The sequence below is a fragment of the Microcaecilia unicolor genome, chromosome 4 (assembly GCF_901765095.1).
Source record: "Microcaecilia unicolor chromosome 4, aMicUni1.1, whole genome shotgun sequence".
Lineage (NCBI taxonomy): Eukaryota > Metazoa > Chordata > Amphibia > Gymnophiona > Siphonopidae > Microcaecilia > Microcaecilia unicolor.
The window spans coordinates 34364741-34375382 of record NC_044034.1 but is presented as its reverse complement, the minus strand read 5'-3'; the positions used below and the strand labels follow the sequence as shown (position 1 = coordinate 34375382).

Here is a 10642-nt window from a genome sequence, read left to right as displayed (position 1 = left end):
CAAACACTGCTCTGTTCTCACCAACAATGCTGAAGCATCTCCTCCTCTCGACGTTTGAATACGCTGTAAAACCACAAATTGCAAATCATCAACTAAATGTCCTGCTAAACGCCAGTGAACTACAAGGGGCGCTTCACTCCTATCGACCAGTAAATTGCTTAAATGCAGAGCAATTCTTTGTTTAATTGATCTTCTCGTTTGGCCCAGATACCATTTGGCCATGTCGACATTTGATATCGTATACAACTTGTTGAGAAATGCAATCAGTATTATGACGAAGTCTAAATTCCCTATCAATATTAGGGATAACAACTCTGTCTGTGACTATAAAGTATTGACAGTACACACAATGGCCACAGACAGAGTGACCCCCAATCAATAAGTTTAAGTTATTGTTTGGGGTTTATGAGGTGTTGAAAAGGGGGAGAGGTTGTTAATGTTTGTATATGGAATTTTACGGTTTAGTCTCCTGAAGACGCCTTGTAGGTGAATCATGATTTCATGTTGAGACTAAGAGACTGAGTCAGAGTGATTGAGATGAAGAGATTGCAATACAACTAGGGCTTTTTTTGAGGGGGTACTTGGGGGTACTGAGTACCGGCACCTTTTCCATTGTCTGCTAAAATTGACCCATGGTCCCCAAGTTTTAATGAAAGAGCTCAGGCTCTACACACCAATTCTGCCTTGCAGTGGCGTAGCAGGGGGAGCTGCCACCCGGGGCTGGGCGGTTCGCCGTTGCACCCCCCCCCCCCCGGGTGCAGCACGATGACACCTCCCCCCCCGACCAGCTCCCGCACCCTACCTTTAAAAAGAATATCGGGAGGCGAGGCGCAGCGCCTCGCACCTGCCCTGCACGTAAAAAAAATGTGGACCGTCGGGCATTCTCTCGCTCTATCTGTGCCACCCTTGCGGAAATAGGAAGTTGTGTCAGCGGAGGGCGGGACAGATAGAGCGAGGGAAAACCCGACGGTCCACATTTCTTTTACGTGCAGGGCAGGTGCGAGGCGCTGCGCCTCGCCTCCCGATATTCTTTTTAAAGGTAGGGTGCGGGAGCTGGTCGGGGGGTGTCGATTCGCCAAGGGGGGAGTTGGCAGGGAGCACCCCCCCTGAGCTGACAACTGGGGCGGACCGCCCCTCCCGCCATCCCTTGCTAAGCCACTCCTGCCTTGTCATAGGTTCTGTGACTGGTTGCAGGGGGCCTGGCTATTGTGGGGAGGGTCCTTCAGTGATTACCCCTACGCCTGAAGGGTGGCCTAGCATTTGAGTACCGGCACCTTTTTCACTAGAAAAAGTGCACTGAATACCAGTAGCATAGCCAGCGATTAATTTTTGGGTGGACTGGGTGGGCACAGACCTCTTTCCTCTCCACCATCCACCCCCGCCCGCCGCCACCACCACATTTTGTGTCCACCCGCAATCGCCCCCTGCACTGACCTGAAGCGCGTTCTCCCTCCAATCCAGCACCGGCGATCACAGCCAGCCTTCTACCACGTCCAGCGCACGTCGTCGGAGCTTCTTCTCAGGCGCGTCCTGCCTACTCTGCAACTTCCTGCTGGACGTGGTAGAAGGCTGGCTATGATTGCCGGTGCTGGATTAGAGGGAGAACGCGCTTCAGGTCAGTGCAGGGGGCTGTCGCGGGCGGGGCGGGCCTGTAGCAAAAGTGGGTGGGCCTGGGCCCATCCAGGCCCACCCGTGGCTACGCCCCTGCTGAATACAACAATTCTCTGAATTACTGGATGGGAGTGGAGGAGTAGCCTAGTGATTAGTGCAGCAGTCTTTGATCCTGGGGAACTGGGTTCAACTCCCATTGCAGCTTCTTGTGATCTTGGGCAAGTCGCTTAATCCTCCATTGCCCCAGGTACCAAAACTTAGTTTGTGAGCCCACTAGGGACAGAGAGAGTACCTGCATATAATGTGTACAGTGCTGTGTACATCTAGTAGCGCTTTAGAAATGATTAGTAGTAGCTGCTTGCTGTTGCCATAACTATCTGGATTGGATGGGAGCAGCTAGATTTTAGTGCAATTTTTTTTTTAATTTTAAGATAATTATTTTTATACAGAGATTTGCATTGACTACTATTTAGTGCAATGGTTTTAGGATGACTTCCCCATGCTGCATTGGCTCCTATGTTAAAACTTGACTTAATGGAACTCAAATTTCTTGATTAAGGTCATGAGGAATTTTATTGGAGATCTGAATCTGACTTTCCTGGTTCCTAGGTTTCTGTTGAGGAGTGTGGTAGCCGTGTTAGTCCACTCTTAAGGTTATCAATAGAAATCAAACAAAATAAAACATGGAAAAGAAAATAAGATGATACCTTTTTTATTGGACATAACTTAATACATTTCTTGATTAGCTTTCGAAGGTTGCCCTTCTTCGTCAGATCGGAAATAAGCAAATGTGCTAGCTGACAGTGTATATAAGTGAAAACATTCAAGCATTACTATGACAGTCTGACAGGGTGGGAGGATGGGGGTGGGTCGGAGGTATGCATGGGGACATCAAAGCATATCATTGATATTCTAACAGGATGGGTGTGGATAGGTGAGGGGTGGGGTGGGGTGATCAACAGAGAAATACAGCTTTATGGTTTATAATGGGCTAGGAACCCCAGATCCTTGTTAAGTCCTTTCTGTTGGGTGTTAAAATATTCAATCATTCTGACTTCAAAGGTCTTACGTTCTTGTATGGTTTTAAAGTTACCTTTCAGTATTCTCACTGTGAAATCATTGGTACAGTGCCCTGGTTCTGTGAAGTGCTGTCCCACCGGGGTGGGGGCCCTACTGGCTGTATTGTTCATGTGATGTCTATGTAGGGTTACCATATGGCTCCAGAAAAAGGAGGACGGATTGAGCCAGCCGGGTTTTACTTCCATTGCTTTCCAAGCAATGGAAGTAAAACCCGGCTGGCTCAATTACTTCCATTGAAAGCAATGGAAGTAAAACCCGTCTTAAGCATCTGGCCTGTTTCTCCAATATAGCATCCTTCGTTACATTTTTTACACTGAATGATATATACCACATTGGAAGATGTTCTAATCATAAACTAGAAAAAAAAAAAGGCTGAGTCCCTCTGCCACAGATTAAATTGCCAGGCAGTCACATTGTAGGAAACTGGACCTCTGTTCAGAGTCACTTTCACCCAAATGGGCTGTTTTAATTTCTCCTGTGCATGCATTCTGAAATAGTGAATTAGCACAACATTCACAGAGAAGAGCGTAACATTAAAATTAAAAATAGCTGGCCAGTGCAGGTAAATGGATCCTGTTCTGTAGTGATAATAGTCTGCTAAAGACCCTGTTACCCGACGGGTTTCCTATTCTCCCGTCTTAAAATAGTGTAACAGTGCTTCTCCGTAGCTTCAGCTTGCCTTGATAGGCTAATACTTTGTTTTCCTGAAGCGATGAAGATGTAAGATGATTTTTCTTTTTTTTTTTTTGCAATTAGCTTGAATCTCGGATAAAATCAACTCAGATTTGCATAACTAATGACTCGGTTCAAAATGTATATTTTCATTTCAGGGGATATTTCCCCCCCATTTCTTAGCAGAGGTTGCTGTTCGTTCGAAGTTCTTTCTAAAGGGGGAGAGGGACTGGGCGTTGCCCTTTACGGCCCATCCCACTCTGTACTTCCACCTTAACAAGGTACTGGCAGCGAGCTTTAGCATAGTGTAAGGCGTGACACTGACAATGTGTCTTCCGCGCGCTTCTACTTGTGCATCCTGAGATCACCACAGTAGTGTCTGTCACTGCTGCCAGCCCCGATGTATTTATCCGGGTAAGTTATTATAGTAGAACGGGGATATCCGTGGGCGGTGCACGTTCTGCCCGGCCACCCTTTGCGATTAGAGAAAACAGGAAAGTCTGGGAGCTGGCGTTGTTATCTTTCAGTCTCTCTCGGTTTACTTATCGAGGCAAGTGTGAAGTGAGACACTGGGAGTGTGAAGGAACTGCGTCTCTGCTGCTGTGCGTTTGTGTAACTCGTTCGGTGAGTGGGGTGCACGGCTGATTCAGCTGCCTGCTAGCTTTTTGTATCGTGTTTTCTCTGCCCTGCATCCGTTCTCCTTGTCACTGAGAGGTTTTCCATGATTAAAGTTGCCAGGTTGCTTTCTGCCCGTCCATCTCAGCACAGTTTTGAACCCAGTTGTCTGAATGGTTTTCAGTTTGCCAGGGAAGTGCTGCACGGCTATTATGGTGGAGGATGAAAAAACTTGGACGCCAATTGAAGTGTGGCTAATCCGTCGGCATATTTTCCCCCTGTAGGTCTCAAGAGGGCTCAGTTATTTCTGGTATGGAGTTGCATGAGCGGTGGAAGATTGCAGTGTGCTCTGCAGTGAGATTTAAGGAGTCATAGTGAGCAAAATATAAGTGCTGGTCTTATGGAAGGGGCTAGAAGTATGAAGCAGGATTTAACGTCTGAATCGTGTTACCTGGGGTGCGGGGGGGGGGGGGGGGTGAGCATTTTTAGTTCCCGATGGTGTGTGTTTATCGGTCTCCTGCCTAGTTTAGTGCCATAACTGCTTTCTGATTTAAATATGCGGATATTTGCATGCTTTTCAGTTGTAGACTTAGATGTCAGGTTACTGTAACTGAAAAGGTAGGTTACTTACAAATAATGACAGTCAGTCAGAGTTAGCGTGTCATTCTGGCAGTGCTGCACCTTATTTCTGTTTTAGCAAATAGACTGATGGATTACAATAGCTACACTGATAGTAAATGAAGTTTATTAGCAATGATGTGTGGCCGGAATTAGGCAAGTATATTAGATTTCTCCAGAAATCAAGAGGGCTTTGCAGTATGTCACCTGTTGTTGGGTCTCCAGGCGGTTATGTGAGATGTGGCCCTTTTATCTGCTCAAATTGTTTGTGCAGATTCAAAACTGCGCTGAAGCATCCTGCAATAATCTTCTGCCAGGGATGTGCTAAACTTTTGCCACAGAGAGCTTTGGTTTTCAGCACAATCGAAATGCACAAATTAAACAGTGATACTCCGGGTCAGGGGATGGATGGATGGATGGAAATAATTGTGATGAATATTCACTGTGGATATTCTGAACCAGGGGCGTAGCCAGACAGCAGATTTTGGGTGGGCCTAGGCAAGAAGTGGGTGGGCACCAAATGTTCTCTTCCCCACACCCACATCAAAAAAATATCTCAGCTGGTGGGAAAATGCTTCTCTCCAGTCTCCACCTTGGTAGTCTGCAGCAGGCATGTGCTGAAAACTGAAAATGCAAAGGTGCCAGCAGTGGTGTACCAAGGGGAGGCAGTGGGGGCGGTCCGCCCTGGGTGCACGCCGCTGGGGGGGTGCCGCGCGCCGGTCAGCGTCGTTGGTTTCCATGCTCCCTCTGCCCCGGAACAGGAAGTAGCCTGTTCCGGGACAGACGGAGCATGGAAACGACCGACGCTGAATGGTGCGCGGCACCGCCCCCCCCCCCAGCGGCGTGCACCCATGGGGGGGTGTACTTTCACCGGGGGAGGTGGGTCAAGCTGCACTCGGGGGGGCGGGGTGCATCGGCGATCCGCCCCGGGTGTCAGCCCCTCCAGGAACGCCACTGGGTACCAGTATTGTGGAGAGCAGCATTTTCATTACCATGTGCTACTGTTGGATGGGCCTGAGCCCTAACTGGGTGGGCCCAGGCCCACCTGTGGCTACGCCACTATTCTGAACGCCAAATCTGCTGCTGTGGAAGATCGGAGTTTGACATACTTTGCACTGCCTGACGTCCAGGCCCTTGTAGCAGATTACTAGGAACAGAACTTAAAGTACACTACTGCAATTTTGGAAATCTTCAATGACTTTCCCTGGCCATCAATAGTCACACTGGGGGTCCTTTTACCAAGCTGCAGGAAAAAGGACCCTGCACCAGCGGTGGGGGCCAATTTTACCGCACACCAGGAGCCTTTTTACCGCAGCGTGTAAAACGCCCCCAGACAAACATGACCAATGCGGTAAGAGTTCTCTTACCATGTGGCGGGGAGCCCCGATAAGGGTTCCTGCGGTAATCTGGCAGTAAGCAGGCAGCACGTGGCGATGTCCAATTACCACCAGGTTACCGCCGCACAAGCCATTTCCGGGGGTTTTCTTCCCCCCCCCCCCCCCCCCCCCAGAAATGGCACGTGCTCAGGGCAGAACTACCACCGGCGGCCATGTTGAGCCATGGTAGTCCCAATTTAGCATTCGGTAAGCCCCGTGCTGGGGTTACCGATGCTTTGTAAGAGACCCGTGACCTTCAGACTTTTTAAGGTACGATTTTATAAAGGGGTTTTTGCATGTATAAATGATGCTTATAAAATTAAGCTCCCTCCACACCACCCCCCCACTACACACCTACTTTTATGTGACTGGGGTGTGGGTGTATTTCAGGGTGAATTTATTTATTTATTTGCTGCATTTGTATCCCACATTTTCCCACCTATTTGCAGGCTCAATGTGGCTTACGTTATGCCATAATGGCGATTGCCACTAACAGAATAAGAAGTTCAGCTTATTGTTACAATTAAGATCAGGTAAATTAGGATAAGTACGTAAATAATACATGACGTAAAAGTGAGATTAGTATAAGATATAATGTTCAATAATGATAATGTGATTGAAGAAATCAAATTAGAAGAGCTCAGTATTGGTTGATTCTGGTGTAGCTTAGGAGTCGAATCATTATGGAGGATTCTTTTTGTAAGTCTCTTTGAACAAGTTCGTCTTCAGCAACTTCCGGAAGGTTGTCAAGTCATGCGTTGCTTTTGTGGTATTCGTTAGTTTATTCCATAATTGCGTGCAAAGGTAGGAGAAGCTACCGTGTTTCCCCGAAAATAAGACACTGTCTTATATTAATTTTTGCCCCCAAAATGCGCTAGGTCATATTTTCAGGGGCTGTCTTATTTTTCGGGGAAACATTGGGGTTGGATCGGGGTTGGCCCGCCCCCCCCCCTCTGTCGCTCCCGGAACTAACCTTAAACACCTCCTTTCACTTTCGCAGCAAGTAGCAGCAGGGCAGGCCACTTCTTCCTTTTGTGTCCCGCCCTCGCCTGACGTAACGTCCGCGAGGGTAAGGCACGGAAGGAAGGAGAGGTCTGCCCTGCTGATGCTTGCTGCGAAGGTGAAAGGAGGCGTTTAAGGTTCCGGGAGCAACCTCGGGTGGGTGGAGGGGGGGGGGGCCCGGCGACCTCGGGTGGGGGGGGCGGCCTTGTCCGGCTCTCGGCGGCCCTGCTTTCAAACAAAAATTTGCTAGGTCTTACTTTCGGGGGAGACCTTATATCTACCAATTCAGGAAAACCTCTACTAGGTCTTATTTTCGGGGGATGTCTTACTTTCGGGGAAACAGGGTAGATGCATGTATTGATTTGTATTTAAGTCCTTTGCAGTTGGGGTAGTGGAGGTCAGTGGCGTTCCTAGGAGGGCTGACACCCGGGGCGGATCGCCGATGCACCCCGCCCACCCGGGTGCAGCAACCCCCCCCCCCCCCGGCGAAAGGACACCCCCCTGCGAAAGAACCCCCCCGGGTGCACGCCGCGGGGGGGGGGGGGGTGCCGCGTGCGCTTGTCCTTCATTCATTCCATGCTCCCTCTGCCCCGGAACAGGAAGTAACCTGTTCCGGGGCAGAGGGAGCATGGAACGAACGAAGGACAGGCGCGCGCAGCACCCCCCCAGCGGCGTGCACCCAGGGCGGACTGTACTCACCGCCCCCCCCCCCAGGAATGCCACTGGTGGAGGTTTAAGAATGTACATTGAAATGAGCAGAGTTGCAATTCGCATGCAAACATCCGGTGCCTGTTTCCTAGTAGGTATAAACAGACATGGCTTCATTCTGGCTGCAACTTTAGGCAGCTTTTGTAGGGCAGGTTTATGGAGACAACAGACACCTTTGTGTCTTCATAAGCAGACACTTAGGTGCAGGGGCGTAGCCAGACCTCGCCAGGAGGGGGGGCCAGAACCCGAGGTGGGGGGCACTGTTTAGCCCCCTCCCCCCGCCGCCGACCCCCCTCCCCGATGACGACCTTCTTGAACCCCCCTCCCGCCACCAACCCGTCGCCGCCTGCCCTGCCGCCGCATGAGGTACCTTGTTTGCTGGCGGGGGTCCCCAAACCCTGCCCGCCGAAGAGTCTGCTTCAGCGCCGGAGTTAGTAGACTCCGGCGCCTTCATTCAACCAAGTTCGTGTGAAGAAGATCAGCTGGTTTTGATGCCTTACGTCCTGCACGGGGCTACATGCTCGGTGCAGGACGTAAGGCGTCAAAACCAGCTGATCTTCTTCACACGAACTTGGTTGAATGAAGGCGCCGGAGTCTACTAACTCTGGCGCTGAAGCAGACTCTTCGGCTGGCGGGGTTTGGGGACCCCCGCCAGCAAACAAGGTACTTCATGCGGGGGAGGGTTGATGGCGGGAGAGGGGTTCAAGACGGTCGCAGCAGGGGGCCAGGGCAGAATCTACGGGGGCCCAGGCCCCACGTAGCTACGCCACTGCTTAGGTGGCCTCCCAATCTAGCTGACATGTTATAAAATTACTCTTTTAGGGGACAACTTTAAAAGCCTAACTGGCCAATGTATAGAGAATTACCTTCCAAGTAACCAATAAAGATAGACAGTAGGTATGGTCAGGGGGCAGAGTTTTGGTGGCGCATGGGAAAAGTCACAATTGACACATGTATAAAATACTTGACTAAAATCACTAGAAACACAAAAGCAAGGCTCTCATGAATTCTGTTAGAGCAAACAATTTGTAACGTAAGAGTTCAAACTCCAGCATTTTATAAAAAAGTTACAGAAGTTCAAGCATGCTTGAAAAATTGGCCATTCTTAACATGTTGGATCTGCTATTTCAGTCACTTTTTCATACCCCCAAATTCCATACATGGCACTCAAAATTGCATGTGCAAATCAGAGTGTATGCCATGTAATTGAGAAACAAATCAACTAGTGCCATGAGTGGAGGATCAGCCTAATGGTTACTGCAGCAGACTTTGATCCTAGCATTCTGGGTTCAATTCCCACTGCAGTTCCTTGTGACTCTAGGCAAGTCACCAAACCCTTCATTGCCTCAGGCAGGGGCATAGCCAGACACCCAATTTTCGGTGGGCCTGGGCCCAAGATGGGTGGGCAGAAGAACTCCGCCTTGTACCACAAGTGATTTGGTCTCTCAAACATCCTCCCCCTCACCCGCATACCTTTTAAATAGCAGATTTTCACCAGCAGCGAGCATCAACTAATACACACTGCTCATGTTGGCCCCCCAGTCTTCCCTCTGATGCAACTTCCTGTTTCCGCATAAGTGGGAATACATCAGAGGGAAGGCTGTGGGGCCAGTGTGAGCAGTATGTATCAGTCACTGCTCACTGCAGGCGAAGATCTGCTATTTACAAGGTATGCAGGAGGGACAGTTGTTGGGAGTTTTCGGCTGGTGGGGATCCCTGCCAGCCACATCATAGGTGTACTGCTACTGGGTGGGCCCAAGCCCAAGGTGGGTGCGCTGAAAAATAATTCTGCGCGCGCGCACCAAAACACGCGTCTACACTACCGCAGGCCATTTTTCAGCGCGCCTTTGTAAAAGTGACAGAAGCCTTTCCTGTCTGTTTAAATCCCTTTGAATATCTACCTCTATATTATTAGATACTTCTGATTGAAAAAAAAGGGTGAATGTTGTTGGTCAAATGCTGTTTTGTCACTAGGGATTTGCATTCTTTAGTGTGCATTCGGCACATTATTACTCTTTAAATTTAGCGTGTGGTAAATCAGTACCCATGTTAAGTCAATTAGGGATTGAGCTCATGCTAATGAATTAGTGTACATTAAGGCCCCTGTTTACTAAGGCACGTTAGTGTTTTTAACACTCCTACATTTAGCGTGCGCGCTAACCATGTAGGCGCCTATAGGGATATTGTAGGCGTGTACACGGTTAATGTGCGCTAAAGACACTAACGCGCCTATAACGCGGCTTAGTAAACAGGGCCCTAAGTGCCATGTAGCCCATAAGTAAACAATAGGCTGTGTGGCATTTAGCATGCGCTAAATCTGTTAGCGCACCTTAGTAAAAGTATTCCTTTGTGCACATTAAAAAGTTTTAGCAAGCATTAAATATATTTTGTTACAACAAAAGCATGAAATGAGCTGAAAAAAATGTGCAAAAATTGGGGGGAACCCCTCAAACAACCTGAGAATGTTTGCCCTACTTATCACAGCATTCATAAGCCTTTTTATTTTGACTTTGCGCTACATATTGGAGTGGCTTTAAGTAAATACAAACAATCTATAAACCCCCACTTCAGCCTTCTTAGCATTCTTCAAGCAGAAGACAACACAATTTTTTGGAATAAATATATGATGAACCTGTTATTGAGCTTACTTAAAAATGTGGGACACCTGATCTATCTTGAACACCGTTGGCGCAATACTCCAGAAAAGATTGGTGATCACTGAGGTAATTCCAAGCTACTCATAATGCTGGTGTAGACAGTGAACATAACAGAAGGCTATAATTCGGGATTAAGGCATCCAGAAGCCAAGCTATCATATATGTCATATCCCTCAGATGGGCAGGCATAGCTGTGTCTATGGAGAATTATATCCAAGTTAAATTTTAATTTTATAGCCTCCTAAAAGGTCCTGTGGCCTGAACTCATTCTGTGGCCTAGCTTATTCTGCCTGTCACTGATAG

The 10642-nt window shown here is 48.6% G+C and overlaps 1 protein-coding gene across 3 annotated transcripts in view; it reads left to right on the top strand.

The window, feature by feature from the left end:
- Positions 1 to 3631: 3631 nt before the first annotated feature.
- The window catches only part of LOC115468420 (disks large homolog 2), a 361629-nt gene continuing 354618 nt past the window's right edge, over positions 3632 to 10642 (top strand). For 2 of the 3 annotated variants that reach the window (XM_030200108.1, XM_030200106.1), the window contains exon 1: positions 3632 to 3777. The gene's annotated coding sequence lies outside the window, so the exon portion shown is untranslated. Of the gene's footprint in view, positions 3778 to 3914; positions 3988 to 10642 lie in introns of those variants that run through there. The other variant, XM_030200107.1, reaches the window with a different exon arrangement.